Below are 14,264 nucleotides of genomic sequence, written 5' to 3'. Positions count from 1 at the left end.
GAGGTAATTTTGTAAAATCATACTTCTTTCTGAATTAGTAATTCCTTGTTTAATTTAATAAACTACAATAGATGAGTGCATATTTCACTGAGGAGTGAGTTTTTGCCAATCAGCCATCAAACAGATAGTGTACCTTATTTGTGCTACACATGGCTCTGGGTATTGAGGATGCAGCAGTGAGCAAAGTAAGAGTTCTTACCCTCATGGAGTTTTCCTTCTATTAGGGTAAACAGACACTAAGGGGAAAAAATGTAGTGATTAGTGCTGTGAAGAAAAACAAAGCTGAAGTAGAATAACCATTACCACCAAATCTGAAGTAGACCGAGTGTGCTACTTCAGATTTGGTGGTAATGAAGGATCGTTTTTTTTGAGTGTATGTGGTTCTGGGGATTGAATGCAAGGCCTTAGTGCATGCATGGCAAGCACTCTTACCAAATGAACTATATCCCCAGCCTGAGGATCTGTTTTAACAGATGACATTTAAGTATAATAAGAAAAATATGGTAAAGTGAGCCATTCAGTTTTCTGGAGGAGGGGCATTCTGGACAGAAGAAACAAGTGCAGAGACCCTGAAGTGTTATGTGTTTGGCATGTTTGAGCTTGGCATATTTAAGAAACAGGAAAATGGCCATTATGGCTGTAGTAGTAGGAAATGAGATAGAGAGGATCACCAGGGCCAGTAAAATGTAATTCCTTGTGGGCCATGGCATGAGCTTCAGATAAAATCTAAATATGTTAATGCTGTGGTTTGGGATGGTTTGAGTGTGTCCACCAAGGGTTCATGTGTTATAAGCTTGGTCTGCAGTGTGATGGTGTTAAGAAGTGGTAGGATTTTTAGAAAGGAGGCATTTGGGCATGCTGCCCTTGAGGGATTAAGGTAAGGTAGTTCTGTTTGGACAGTGAGTTAGGTCTCTCCAGAGAGTTGTTATAAAGAGAGAATAACTGGGCCCTCTCCCAGTTCCTCTGTCTGTTGCACATACTCCATCCAGTAGTTACAGTATCTGTCAAGGTTGAACATGTGGGATTGCCTGATCTGAGACTTTTAGCCTCTGAAATTGTGAGCTAACTAAATCTTTTTTTCTCCCCCCACCCCCCTCTCTCCCTCTCTTTTTTTTGGTTTTGGGGATTGAACCCAGGCTTTGTACATACGAGGCAAGCACTCTACCAACTGAGCTATATATCACCAGCCCCTAAATCTTTTTTTTTCTTTATAAATTACCCAACCTTAGGTATTTTGTTGTAGGAAAGGAAAGTGAACTAACTATATCAGGAAAACTTATTAGTCTTTGTTGACCTAAATTTTTTTTTTCAAATTTTTAACTAAAATTTCTTTTTTGGCAAAATTGTCACTTGAACCTAGGGACTCTTTACTGTTGAGCTACATCCTCAGCTCTTTTTAATAATTTATTTATTAATTTTATTTCAAATTTGTTTTTAGTTATAGATAAACACACAGTATCTATTTATTTTAATGTGGTGAATCCAGTGCCTCACACATGGGAGGTAGACACTTTACCACTGAGCTACAGTCCTGTTTATTTACTTATTTATTTAGTGGGCTGGGGATCAAACCTAGGGCCTTGTGCATGCAAAGCAACACTCTACCAGCTGAGTTATATCTCTAGCCCTCTTTTTTATTTTTTATTTTTTTAATTTTGGGACAAGGTTTCACTGAGTTGTCCAGGCTGACTTTGAGCTTGTGATCCTTCTGCCTTAGCCTCCTGGTTGCTGGGATTATAGATGTGTGTACCACATCAGCCTTTGAAGGGTCTGAAGACTGAAGCCATCTGATAGAACAGTAACTGCTGTGTGGAGAATAGGTTGTACGGAAGTAAAAGTGGAAGAAGGGAGATCAGTCAAGAGGCTGTTAGGTTAGTTCTGAGAGAGATGGTGATGAACTGAGTCAGAAAAGAGGTAGTGTTGAGGATATGTTTGAAGGTGGGGATGATTGGATTTGGATGGATTTGACATGATGTGAAGGTTCTACTTGCTGTTATTTATAGATGAATAGCCCCCAAAATACAACCTTTGTTCCCCTTTTAAAATAATTTTCCTGTTATTGGTAGGTGGATGGGGTTCTTGAAACAGTAAAATCAAGAAGATAGTACCAACTTTTAGTCTTTCCTTATTATAGGTGATCAGTCAATATTGAGCCAGGCAGTCCTCTCAGTTGTTTCTGGTTTTGGTTTTGAATTTTAAAAATTGAGGTGTTGGGGCAGGGGTTGTGGCCCAGCAGTAGAATACCTGAGTAGCATGTGTGAAGCCCTGAGTTTGATTCTTGACACCACATAAAAATAAATTAATTAAATAGTAAAGGTATTGTGTCCAAATACAAGTAAAAAGTAAATATTTTAAAAAATTGAGGTATAACTCTCAGACTGCAAAATTCTTTTTAAAACTATGCAGTTCATCACGTTATTTTTACACAGTTGTGTGTCTATCACTATTACCTAACTCCAGAGCATTTTCATCCTCCCCATTAACTCCCTGCTCTTCCTCTTTCTGTTCTTCACTGGCAACTACTGATCTACTGACTGAAAGGATTTGCCTGTTCTGGATATTTTCTGTCGGTGCAATCATACAATATGAGGCCTTTTGTGTCTGAGTTGTGACTTTGCACAGTGTTCTCAGGGTTTATCCATTTTTTTGAATGTGTCAGTACTTTTATTGCTGAATAATGTTCCATTTTGTGGGTAATACTACATTTTGCTAATCTGTTTATTATTTAATGGACTAGTAGGTTATTTCCACTTTTTATCTATTATGAATAATACTGTGAGCATTCATATGTAAATTTTTCCACAAATGTGTTATTTTTTTATTTTATTAACTCTTTAAGAGTGGACCTTCCAATTTTCAGGTATTCATTTTAGCTTTGTGATAATTTGTTGAGTATTTTAACTTCAGGCTTGGAAGTGGCTGTCTAGGCTTTGGACATTTTAAAAATTCATATAATGTATATTGAATGAATTCACGTAATTTATGGTTTTATTATGTGATAGTCTCTGTTCTTACCATTTAGGATATATCAGAGAATAAAATGGGTAGAAATTGCTGGCTTTGTGGATCTTATATTTTAAGGTGTGCCTGGTGGCAAACAAATAAGAATAAATGTAATGAATTAAGTGTTAAGTAGTGTGGAGATAAAGAAAAAGTTTAGCTGATTTAGGGAAGGTAGGAAATATAAGGCAGGGACAGTTGCAGTATTATGTACAGTGGTGTGAGGGTTGGCTTTACTGAGAGCACTATGGAGCAGATAGTGAGCAAGTTAGCCAAGTGGCAGGGTGGCAGGCCAGGGTTCAGAGTGGCAGCACGTTCAGTGAACAGAACAGAGTCCAGAGTGCCTGGAGTGAAGGAAAGAGAAAACAGTGAATGGGGTTAGATAGCTAAAGGGGATGGTGGCGAGGGAATTATTGTGGGTTTATGTAGGAGTGATGCAGTCTCTCATCACAGAGTGAAAAATTCTGACTATATTTCTACATATCTTTTGAAGGTAGATCCAACAGGAGTCCCTGTCAGATTGAGCATGGAATGAGGAGAAAGAGTCAGAGGACACCAAGATATTTTGTGGGAATAACTGGAAATGAATTTAGGATGAAGTAGGGCTACTTAATTTTTGGAAATAAGCGTTGATATTTTATACTTACGGAAAATGCTGACTGGCATGTATTATTATTATTTTGTGGTATGAGGGATTGAACCCAGGAGCACTCTACCACTGAGGTACATATATAGCCCCTTTTACTTTGAGACAGAGACTTGCCCAGAGTGGTCTTAGACTTGTGATTTTCTTGCCTCAGCTACTGGAGTAGCTGGGATTGTAGGTGTGTGCTGCCTGTTATTTTATTATCTTTATTTTTATTATTTTAATGACTGAAGAAACATCTCAAGCAGAAATTTTCAGAAAGAACCATTTGTTCTTGCCTGTCTTTGTACCTTTTTCTGAACTTGACCTTGACTTCCCTTTAGGCCCTTGACTTAAGACCAGAGTCTCTGAAAACATCCTTATTGACAACAGTTTTGTCTAAGACTATATCTATAGAGTACCTTGTGTACATGAGATGATTGCAGTTTTCAACTATCACAAAAGATCTTTGACTGTTTGGTGATTTTCTTACCCAAGGCAGTTTTACTCTAGGGATAGTAGTCAGTTCCAGCCACCAGAGTGTGGTTGTGGGAGTGCTGAGGTACTGTTATCCTCAGTGTTCTTCATGGTGAGAGCTTTGTGTCCAGCAAGGACCAGTCCCACTCTCCCTGTTTTTTTTTTTTTTTGACTTGTCAATTTTGACAGCAGTCAACCTAGTCTAGAAAGTAAAAGAATTGTTTAAAAAATAGCATTTAATACTTTCTTTCTTTGTCTGGGAACAAAAGTAGAGAATCTCATAGGCTGTTTCATTCATTCATTAGAAGTATGACCAGACTTTGGCTTTTGTTCCTAAGATGATTGAAGTATTTTTATTTAATTAATTTGCATCAAAATAATATAATATAGCAGAGCCCTATGGCGCATGTCTATAATCCCAGCTACTTAGTATGCTGAGGCAAAAGGATTACAAGTTCAAGGCCAGCCTTTGCAATTTAGTTTGTCTCAAAAAAAAAAAGTGGGCTGGGGATGTGGCTCAGGCGGTAGCCCGCTCGCCTGGCATGCGTGCGGCCCGGGTTCGATCCTCAGCACCATATACAAACAAAGATGTGTCTGCCGAAAACTAAGAAAAAATAAATATTAAAAAAAAAAGTGTATTTGTGACTTCTTAAGCTACCAATCAGTATAGTTAACTTTTAATTTTACTAATCAGTTTAACTTTAAAGAGAAGTTTGGTTATAAAAAATTGTATTTCTACTCTCATGTGCAGGAAATTCTGACATTCAAGTTTTCCATGTAAAAGAGTATGCTTTTAGAAATTGGATACTAAAGTTGGAGACAAGGCTGGGATTGTGGCTCAGTGGTAGAGTGCCTGCTTAGCACATGTGAGGCACTGGGTTCAATCCCAGGCACCACATTAAAAAAATAAATAAAGTTATTATGTCCAACTGCAACTAAAAATGTTGAAAAAATAGAGACAGCATAAGGTGATTTTATGAAAGGTATACAAGCAGGTTATTAGAAAATAAAAAGCAGATCAAAGATCAGCCTACATAGACAGAGAAACTGTATTTTACATTTACCCTGCTGTGCTGATCATCACATATTGCCTTACTTTGAACATAGTTCTCAGTACTCCTTTAATTAATACTCCTTTAATTAATACTTGTTCATACTTAGAAAGTGCAGGTATGGCTTCTGGGATCCTCTAAGTTTCTCCCTTCCTCCAGAGTTATGTGCAGAATTTCATAAGGTCATACATATGCTTTCCCAAAGAGAAGCTTTCTGATAGCTTTTATCAGGTTGTTGATGGAACCCACTATACAAATGATAAGAAACAAAACTCTGTAGCAGTCTCTTAGCTTATCTGTTTCTTATCGAGTTAGTAGGAATAGTTTGTTCATTCTTCTACTCTTACCATTATCAGTTAATCACTAATTTTCTATTGCTTAAAAACTACTGCAGTATCAGATGGGCATAGTTGATATGTGCCTGTAATTCCAGTGACTTGGGAGACTTGAGGCAGGAGGATGCAAGTTTGAGGCCAGCCTCCGCAACTTAGTGAGAGCCTGTATTTAAAAAAAAAAAAAAAAAAAAAAAAAGTGGGCAGTTGGGGAGGTAGCTTAGTGTTAAAAGTGCCCCTAGATTCAATTCCCAGGACCAAGAAACATAAATAAATCACTCTATAATAGAAAAAGTTATATTGTTCCTGAAACATTTTTATGTGAAACACATATTACTTGAGGTATTTATTGCTCTAATTCCTAAAAAGAATCTGATTTTTTAAAATTATAATTAACCTTTGATTTCATGGAAGCATAAAATCATTAAAAGGTTACTCTGGAAATCTGGAAGCATAGTTTTTAGCATAGTGGCTCTTATTTATTTATTTAATAGCACATCTCAATTTCTTTTGTTTTTTAAGTTTTTTTTCTTTAGTTATAGGTGGACACAATGTCTTTATTTTGCTTTATGTGGTGCTGAGGATTGAACCCAGTGCCTCACGCATGCTAGGTGAGCGCTCTACCTCTGAGCCACAACCCTAGCCTGTAGTTTTTATTTATGAAATTATCATGAAAATTAGAATATATCTACTTTTAGATGTACTCAGCAATTAAAGATAAGTATAAAATTGGGCATTACCTTGAGTTGTGACAGTGTCTTTCCAGCTTGATGTTAGTATTATTAGTAAGGTAGTGGAGGGTCTACTTCTCTGGGCCATTAAAAAAAATTTTTTTTTTTTAAATTTAACTTTTTTTTTTTTAAAAATTTATTCATTTATTCATTTACTTATTAATGTGATGCTAAGGATCAAACCCAGGGCCTCACCTGTGCTAGGCAGATGCTCTAAGACTGAGCTGCAACCCCAGCCCCTGGGCCATTAATATTGATTTGTAAGAAAGGAAATCTTACGGAGCATAGTCTATATATCATTTTTAAGTAGCAAATTTTAGCTGACATCATTAAAAGAAAAATAGTTCTTGCTATATCTGGTGATTCTCACCTGTAATCCCAGTGGCTCTGGAGGCCGAGATAGGAGGATCATGAGTTCAAAGCCAGCCTCAGTAACATAGTGAGGCCCTAAGCAACTCAGCAAGACCCTGTCTCTAAGAAAAAAAGAAAAAACAAAAAATGGCTAGGGATGTAGTTCAGTGGTTAAGAAAAGCGCCTGTTGGTTCAATCCCTAGTTTAAAAAAAACACAAACAAACCAAAAAACAAAACCACAAGAGAGAGAAATAATTCTGTATATAGCTTTAAACTATTAAAACATATCAGATTGCAGCCTTCTAATTTGACATTTTCTTCTCTTTTTGTGGTTCTAGAAGTCAAACCCAGGGCCTTGTACATACTAAGGAAAGCACTCTACTAAGGTGTTTCCTAGCCCCCCACTTTTAAAAAATATACTAATATATTTTTAGCTGTAGATGGATACAGTACCTTTACTTATTTTTAAATGGTGCTGAGGATTGAATCCAGTGCCTCATATGTCCTGGATAAGCTTTCTACCACGAGCTACAACCCATCCCCCAGCCCCAGATTTGATAGTTTGATTGGAGGGCATAATTTATTTTTTAAGAGAGAGAGAGAGAATTTTTAATATTTATTTTTTTTAGTTTTCGGCGGACATAACATCTTTGTTTTGTATGTGCTGAAGATCGAACCCTGGCCGCACGCATGCCAGGCGAGCGCGCTACCTCTTGAGCCACATCCCCAGCCCCCTCCCTTTTTTTTTGGTACCAAGGATTGAACTCAGGGGCACTTAACTACTGAGCCATATCACCAGCCCTTTTTTATATTTTATTTAGAGACAGGCTCTCACTGAATTTCGTGGTGCTTTGCTAAATTGCTGAAGTTTGCTTTGAACTTGCAATCCTCCTGCCTCAGCCTCCCGAGCTGCTGGGATTAAAGGCATGTGCCACCTTGCCTAGCTGAAGAGTTTTTAATTTTGACCTCATGCTTACCTAGTTTGTGCATTTTTCTTCGACTTTCTAAGAAGGCTGGTGTTCTCTAAAATGAGGAATGGTTGTAGTACTTAAAGGGGCTGGGAGATTGACTAAATGTAATAACAGGATTTACTCTATAATGAGTTTTAATAAATTGTAGCCATTATTGTTAGTTCTATAGAAAGAATGTGCAAATATTTGTGAATTTAAATAAGCATTCTGGGTGACATAGTGACTCTAGTCTGCGGGTGTGTGTTTTGTGTGTAGGGATGTGTTTTACTGAGGATTAAACCTAGGGTCTTTTGCATGTAGGCTAGTGCTTTACCAGTGAGCTACTATCCCAGCCCCTGCCCCACTTTAATTCCAAGACAGGGTCTCCTTAAATTGTCCAGATAGGACTCAAATTTTTGATCATCTTGCCTCAGACTTGCTGCCCTAAAATAGCTAGATTACAGGTATGCACCATCAACTGAGAGAGGACTCTAATCCTTATTTATTTTAGAAGTTTGAGGAAATAGTTGTAATTTTGTGATTAAGGATAAAACCTGTTATTTTTTGTTTGAAATCCTGAAAAAATGTTTAGAAGGTGAAAAGCATCCAATTTTTGTTTTTTCGATCCTTATCAGTGTGGAAACTTTTCTTAGTAAATGTAGTACTTACCTTTCCTTCTGGTTTGCTGCCATTTTATCCAGAATGGTATTCTTTTACTATTCTTTAAGGGAAAAGTAAATTGTACTTCTCAACCTACAGGGTTGTTTACTGGATTAGGTGAGAGAGGTTTTTTATTTTTTAAATTTCCTGGATAAACATCCATCACTACTCTTGCTTATGTAGGGCAGAAATGCTTTGTGACTCTTCATCAGATCACTGTTCTGATGTGGCAGTTAGTCACCGAAAACCATCCGGGTGGAACAGGCAAAAGCTGGGGCCCTGTCAAGCTAGTATACTGGAGAGGAGTAAAAGGAAAGCTGAACAGTCCTGAAAGTGGAGGAGCCACTACTACTATCATAGTTTAAAGGAGAGGCAGCTTTCCTTATACATATTTGGAAGGTTTTAAAAATTCAGCTTTTTATATTTTCAATTTTATGTTGATAAGGATAGCTCATCAAAAGTCTTTTGTCCCCCCACCCCCACCCCATGGCCCTGGGGATAAAAACTAGAGTCTCGTGCATGTTAGGGAAGTATTCTACCTCCATTTTTCTTTCTTTCTTTTTTTAAATCTAATTTCTGGGCTGGGGTTGTGGCTTAGCAGTAGAGTGCTCACCTAGCATGTGTGAGGCCCTGGGTTCGACCCTTAGCACCACATAAAAATAAACAAACAAAATAAAGGTATTGTGCCCAACTACAACTAAAAAAAAAAATCTGAATTTCTTTTTTTTTTTTTTTAAATACTTTTAGTTACAGATGGCACAATACCTTTATTTTATTTATTTTATATTTATATGGTGCTGAGGAACCAACCCAGTGCCTCACACATCTAGGCAAGTGCTCTACCACTGAGCTACAGCCCCAGCCCCTAATCTGAATTTCTTGCTGAAAGTAGTGGTGCTTTTTTAATTTTCCTTTTGATATCATCTCTTGCTGTGTTTCGCAGGCTGAACTTGAACTCCTGGACTCCTGTGATCCTCCTGATTCAGCTTCCTGAATAGGATTTTGTTTTCCCCCCTAAGAAAGGCAAATCAAAGAATTTTTGACACTTAGTAATTCACCTGTTTGCCCTGCCCCGACTTGGAGAAATATTTTTCTAAATTAGTTCTATTCTTTACAAATTTAAGCTTTTATTGTAAGAATAAAAGTTTGCTGTAAATATTTAAAAATTACAATATAGTTTACAGTGAACAGTAAAAGTGTTACTTTCTCCCAGTCTCACTTCCTCTGGGGAACTTGATTCAAGATTGTGATATATTTTTCTATTCCTTTTTTCTTTCTTAGTATTCTTATTTGGTTTTGTAAAAATGGATTTATACTATAATTATTATGTCTTTTAAACCTTTGTAGCAGTATAAACAGATGTATGTCATTGTTTCTGGGTTTAGCAAGATTTTATTTGCATTGGAGGTGTTGTTTTTCTCTAACACCAAATGATTTATATAGATCACCACAATGGTTCTTTAAGTTTTGGTAGGTAAGTCTCTGGAGGCCTCACTAAGAGGAGTGTTTAACATTTGGTAGGTATACTGTAAGTATTCTTAACTCTTCTGAATGTCTCATACTACTAGTTGGCATTCTACCAATACCTGTAACACCTACAAAGCCTCTTGTAGCCATATATGTGATTTTTGCAGCTGCTGTTAATGCCTCTAATTGCATGTGATTGCTTCTAAAAAGGTAACCTGTGAGGACTAGTGAAAGAGTCACCCTCTGCTGGATGGCTGCTTCTCAAGGAGCTCAGACTCTCTTGGGATCCATACTAGTATTCATTGAAAGGTTAATGTTGGAACAGACCACTGTAGACAAGTGACCTCAGCAGATGCTCAGGGTCAGAATTAACAGTTTATAAATGATTCTTTTTTTTTTTTTTTTTAAATCATTTCTGTTTTACTTTTTGTTCTGGGATTTGAACATATGTAAACATGCCAGTCATGTGCTCTGCCACTGAGCTACATTCTTATTCTGTATAAGGGATTCTTTAACAGTAAGCTGTTTAATCAGTTATTTCTTATAACATCCCTTTGAGGCAGGTCAGCAACATTCATCCCCCCACCCCCTTTTGAGAGGTTTCCATATTTACACATTTATTTGGGTTTAGAGAGAGAACACAGATAAAATTCCCCTTTGTATGGTTGAAGAATCAGATGCAAAACTGTTCAGTGATTTGCCCATAGGCACACATTAAACTGATCACAGAGCCTGCACTCCAGTTAGTACACTGATCCATGCTGCCTAGTTGTTGCTGTTTAGTGTTCTTTTGATAGCTTTATTGAACAGTGAGTATAGTTTAGAATCTTTTTGTCTACTTTCTTTATAGAAAGAAAATACTTATAAAGATAGAATTTATTGATACCATGGTATTAAGCATCTTAAATACATTTACTCTGTTCTCTTAAAAATTAGAAGAAATCATATGAAAACATATTAAACTATGGTGGGAAAACATTCACTAGTTTGAAAATTAGTATTGTAAATCAGGAAAACAGGGTAAGGCTTTGAAGACTTCATACTTTGAAATAGGAAAAAAAATGAATCCTCATATTTTCAAAAATGAATCTTCAGGTTGCATTGCCACAGGTTGAGTTGAAATACTCTGTGTCCTATGTAGCTAGAAAGAGATCTTTCAAAGGTCATTTTGGCCCTCTGGAGTTAGACCCCAACTTTTTTGCCAAGTGACAATACAAAAAGTTTATTTAGCCTTAAAAGACATTACATTTAGGATGACTTCTCTTAACAAGTTCATTTTGGGGCTGGGGTTGTGGCTCAGCGGTAGAGCACTTGCCAGCATGTGTGAGGCCCTGGGTTTGATCCTCAGCACCACAAATAAATAAATAAGTAAATAAATAAATAAAGCATACCTGTTTTTTTTTTTTTTTTTTTCTGGAAAGTCTAAACTTCTCATTAAAAAAAAAAAGACTTCATGGAATTTTTCATTCTTGTTTGGTGCTGGGAAAATTGATGTAATATTTTAAAAGCATGTGAAGTTTTAAATTCAGGATTAATTGCTAAAATTTGTTAAGAGTCAAGAAATTGTTGTGTAAGAGTATTTTTTTAAAATATGCTTTTAGTTGTCAATGGATCTTTATTTTTTAATTTAATTATATGTGGTGTTGAGAGTTGAACCCAGTGCCTTACACATGCTAAGCAAGCGTTCTACCACGAAGTCACAATCCCAGCCCCATGCCTGTTGAATTTTGAAGCAAACAATGGGACAGAAGTTTTTATAAGCATATATTACTAAATTTTACTTTTGACTATTTCACAAAATCATTTAGCAAATTTACTTTGCAGATTGGGCTGTATTTTATATTGTTGCTGTAACAAATTATTACAAATTTAGTTGGCTATTAAAATAACATAGACATTTTTTTTTTTAAACAGTTCTGGAGGTCAGAAATCCTACATGGGTCTTATTAGGCATTTTCCTTCCGAATTCAGGCTCCAAGGGAGAAGAATTTCCTTGCTTTTTCCAGCAGAGGTTAAGAACCTGAGTACTTTCTCTCTTCTCTCTTTTCCCTTACTTATTGTTTGGGTACTGCCAAACCCCAGGGATGCTCTACCACTGAGTCACATCCCCAGCCCTTTTTCTTTTTATTTTGAGACAGGGTCTTGCTAAGTTGCCTTAGGCTGCCCTTGAACTTTAAGATACTCCTACCTCAGGTTCCCCAATAAAAACATTCCTTTTCTCCTGGTCTCTATCTTCAGTGCCAGCAACCTAATATCTCTCTGACTCTGACTATGCTTCTCAGGCTACCTCTTTCGTGAATAAGGATCCTTGTGATTATATTGGACCCAACAAGATAACCCAGAGTAATTGTTCCATTTCAAAATTAGTTGATAGGCAATGTTAATTCAATCTGCAATGGAAAGTCTTTCCTTGATAGGTAATATAATATTTTCACATATTTTGGGATATAGGATGCAGTCATTTTTTTCTTTTTTTGTGGGGGGTGGGTGTGGTACTGTGGATTGAACTCAGGGCACTGGACCGCTGAGCCACATCCCCACACAGCCCTATTTTGTATTTTATTTAGAGACAGAGTCTCACTGAGTTGCTTAGTGCCTTGCTTTTCCTGAGGCTGGCTTTGAACTTGAGATCCTCCTGGCCTCAGCCTCTAGAGCGGCTGGGATTATAGGTATGTGCCACCATACTTGGCTTCATTTGACCCTTCTAAAGTAAATTTTGTTTTCAGAATTCATTCTTTCTAGACTTTGCACAGTGCTGAAAAATAGATGAGTAGCTTAACTCTTAATTTGTTCTATGATTTTTTTTCTAAGGGGCAGAAGAAATTTATTTTTATTATTCTATATATCTTTCATTTTACATCAGCATTCATGATTTTTAATAATCAACAGCAAATTAAAATTGTGGCCCTTGGATTTACACACTTTCAAAATAAAGGATTTAAAAAATATTATAAGGGCTGGGGTTGTGGCTCAGAGGTAGAACATTTGTCTAGCATGTGTGAGGCACTGGGTTCAATTCTCAGCACCACATAAAAATAAAATAAAGAGATTGTGTCCACCTAAAACTAAAAAAATAAATATTTAAAAAATATTATAACAAGTTAGTATTGAAGGAAAATATTTAAATTACATGTATGCAAGTTTTTTTTTATGAAAGAGAAGGATTCACCTAAATTATAAAGAACTATACAATAAATTATCAAATTGGATCTTAACAACAACCCACAAAAATCTATTTGAAATTCATTCATTTGAACATTAATTCATTCATTCAATATATTATTGGGCAATTTACTATAGGCATGGAATTACATCGGAGACTCAAGGGAAAATTAGAAAGCAAAGAACAAGTGTAGCAAGTTAATGGAAGTGTACACAGTTCAAGATATCACTGCTTTCAAAAAATAAAAAAGAAGTGTTACATGGAACAGAAGTAAAATTGTTTAAGTACTCAGAAGCAACTGGTTTGCTATATTCAGCATTTAAAACTCTTACTGGAGTGTTGTGTTCAGTCTAGGGCTCCAAACTACACACAGATAGGAAATCATGGAGACTTTTCACAGAAGAACCACAGACAATTAAAGGATTAAAAAGTAATGTTTATGAGAAAAGGCTACAGAAAAGGGATTAGTTAGCCTGCAAAAGAGGATAGAATGGTGGCTTAATGTTGACTTTAAAATAAGCAAGGGTTCTAAAGATACTGGCTTACTATTCTCTCCCTCAGCTGAGAAAAGAAAAATAAGGAAATGGTTTGAAGCTACATCATCAAGTCAGACACAAGTAAAAAGTGAGGGTTGTTAGATGTTGGTATAAAGTCATGGCATTTCTTCTCAAGGAGCTTGGTCTTTAAAACTAAGATTGATTTTCGTCTACTTAAATGACTTCCCAAATCCCCTTCATCCTTCTGGTTCTTTCTCTGGAGAAAGGATTCCTTGACCTGGTTTAGCAATCCATTCCTAAGCCCAATAGCTTTCAAGGTCAGGAAGCTCTGTAGTATAATTCATCTAATATAGTTTCAGAGGTCTTAGTTCAGAGAAGGCCGGTTCCAATCTTCGGGGCTCCAGGTAAAGCTGAACATCATGGCGGAAGAGTGTGGCAGAGGGAAGCAGCTCACAGGGTGATCAAAAAGCAGAGAGAGATGAGATGTTCTATGATTTGAATCTTAGTCTAAATGATAAAACTCATTTTTAAGCTATAGGCTTTTGTACTTACTATGATTATTGTTAAAAGGATTGCTATAGAAAATAATTAACGGGGCACTAATTGCATTCTTTATTTTTTATTTTTAATTTTTAGTTGTAGATGGACACAATATCTTTATTTATTTATTTTTACGTGGTGCTGAGGATCAAACCTAGGGCCTCACATGTGGGAGGCAAGTGCTTTACCACTGAGCTACAACCCCAGTCCAAATGCATTTTTAAGTTAATTTGCTTAGGATTATATTGTGTGTTTCTGGATAGTGTTTTTGGAGGTAATGTTGTCATCTCTTATTCTTTCTTTGGGCATGTTAACTCAGGTCTTTCAAACTCTTAAAACCTTTATTCTGTGAGGCAAGCACATGTGAAGCAGTACAAGGTGAAGGAGAGTAGATCTATACATCTCCACAGTAAAAGGA

General features: G+C 36.5%; 1 protein-coding gene and 1 pseudogene across 4 annotated transcripts in view; one reads left to right on the top strand and one right to left on the bottom strand.

Moving 5' to 3' along the window:
• The window catches only part of Arid4b (AT-rich interaction domain 4B), a 143,702-nt gene that overhangs the window by 5,382 nt on the left and 124,056 nt on the right, over window positions 1–14,264 (top strand). The window lies entirely within an intron of this gene.
• LOC114102523 (large ribosomal subunit protein eL27-like) lies at window positions 3,887–7,559 on the bottom strand (annotated as a pseudogene).

The sequence above is a fragment of the Marmota flaviventris genome, chromosome 12 (assembly GCF_047511675.1).
Source record: "Marmota flaviventris isolate mMarFla1 chromosome 12, mMarFla1.hap1, whole genome shotgun sequence".
Taxonomy (NCBI): Eukaryota; Metazoa; Chordata; class Mammalia; order Rodentia; family Sciuridae; genus Marmota; species Marmota flaviventris.
Note: the sequence above shows the minus strand (reverse complement) of the source record. Positions and strands in the feature narration are given on the sequence as shown.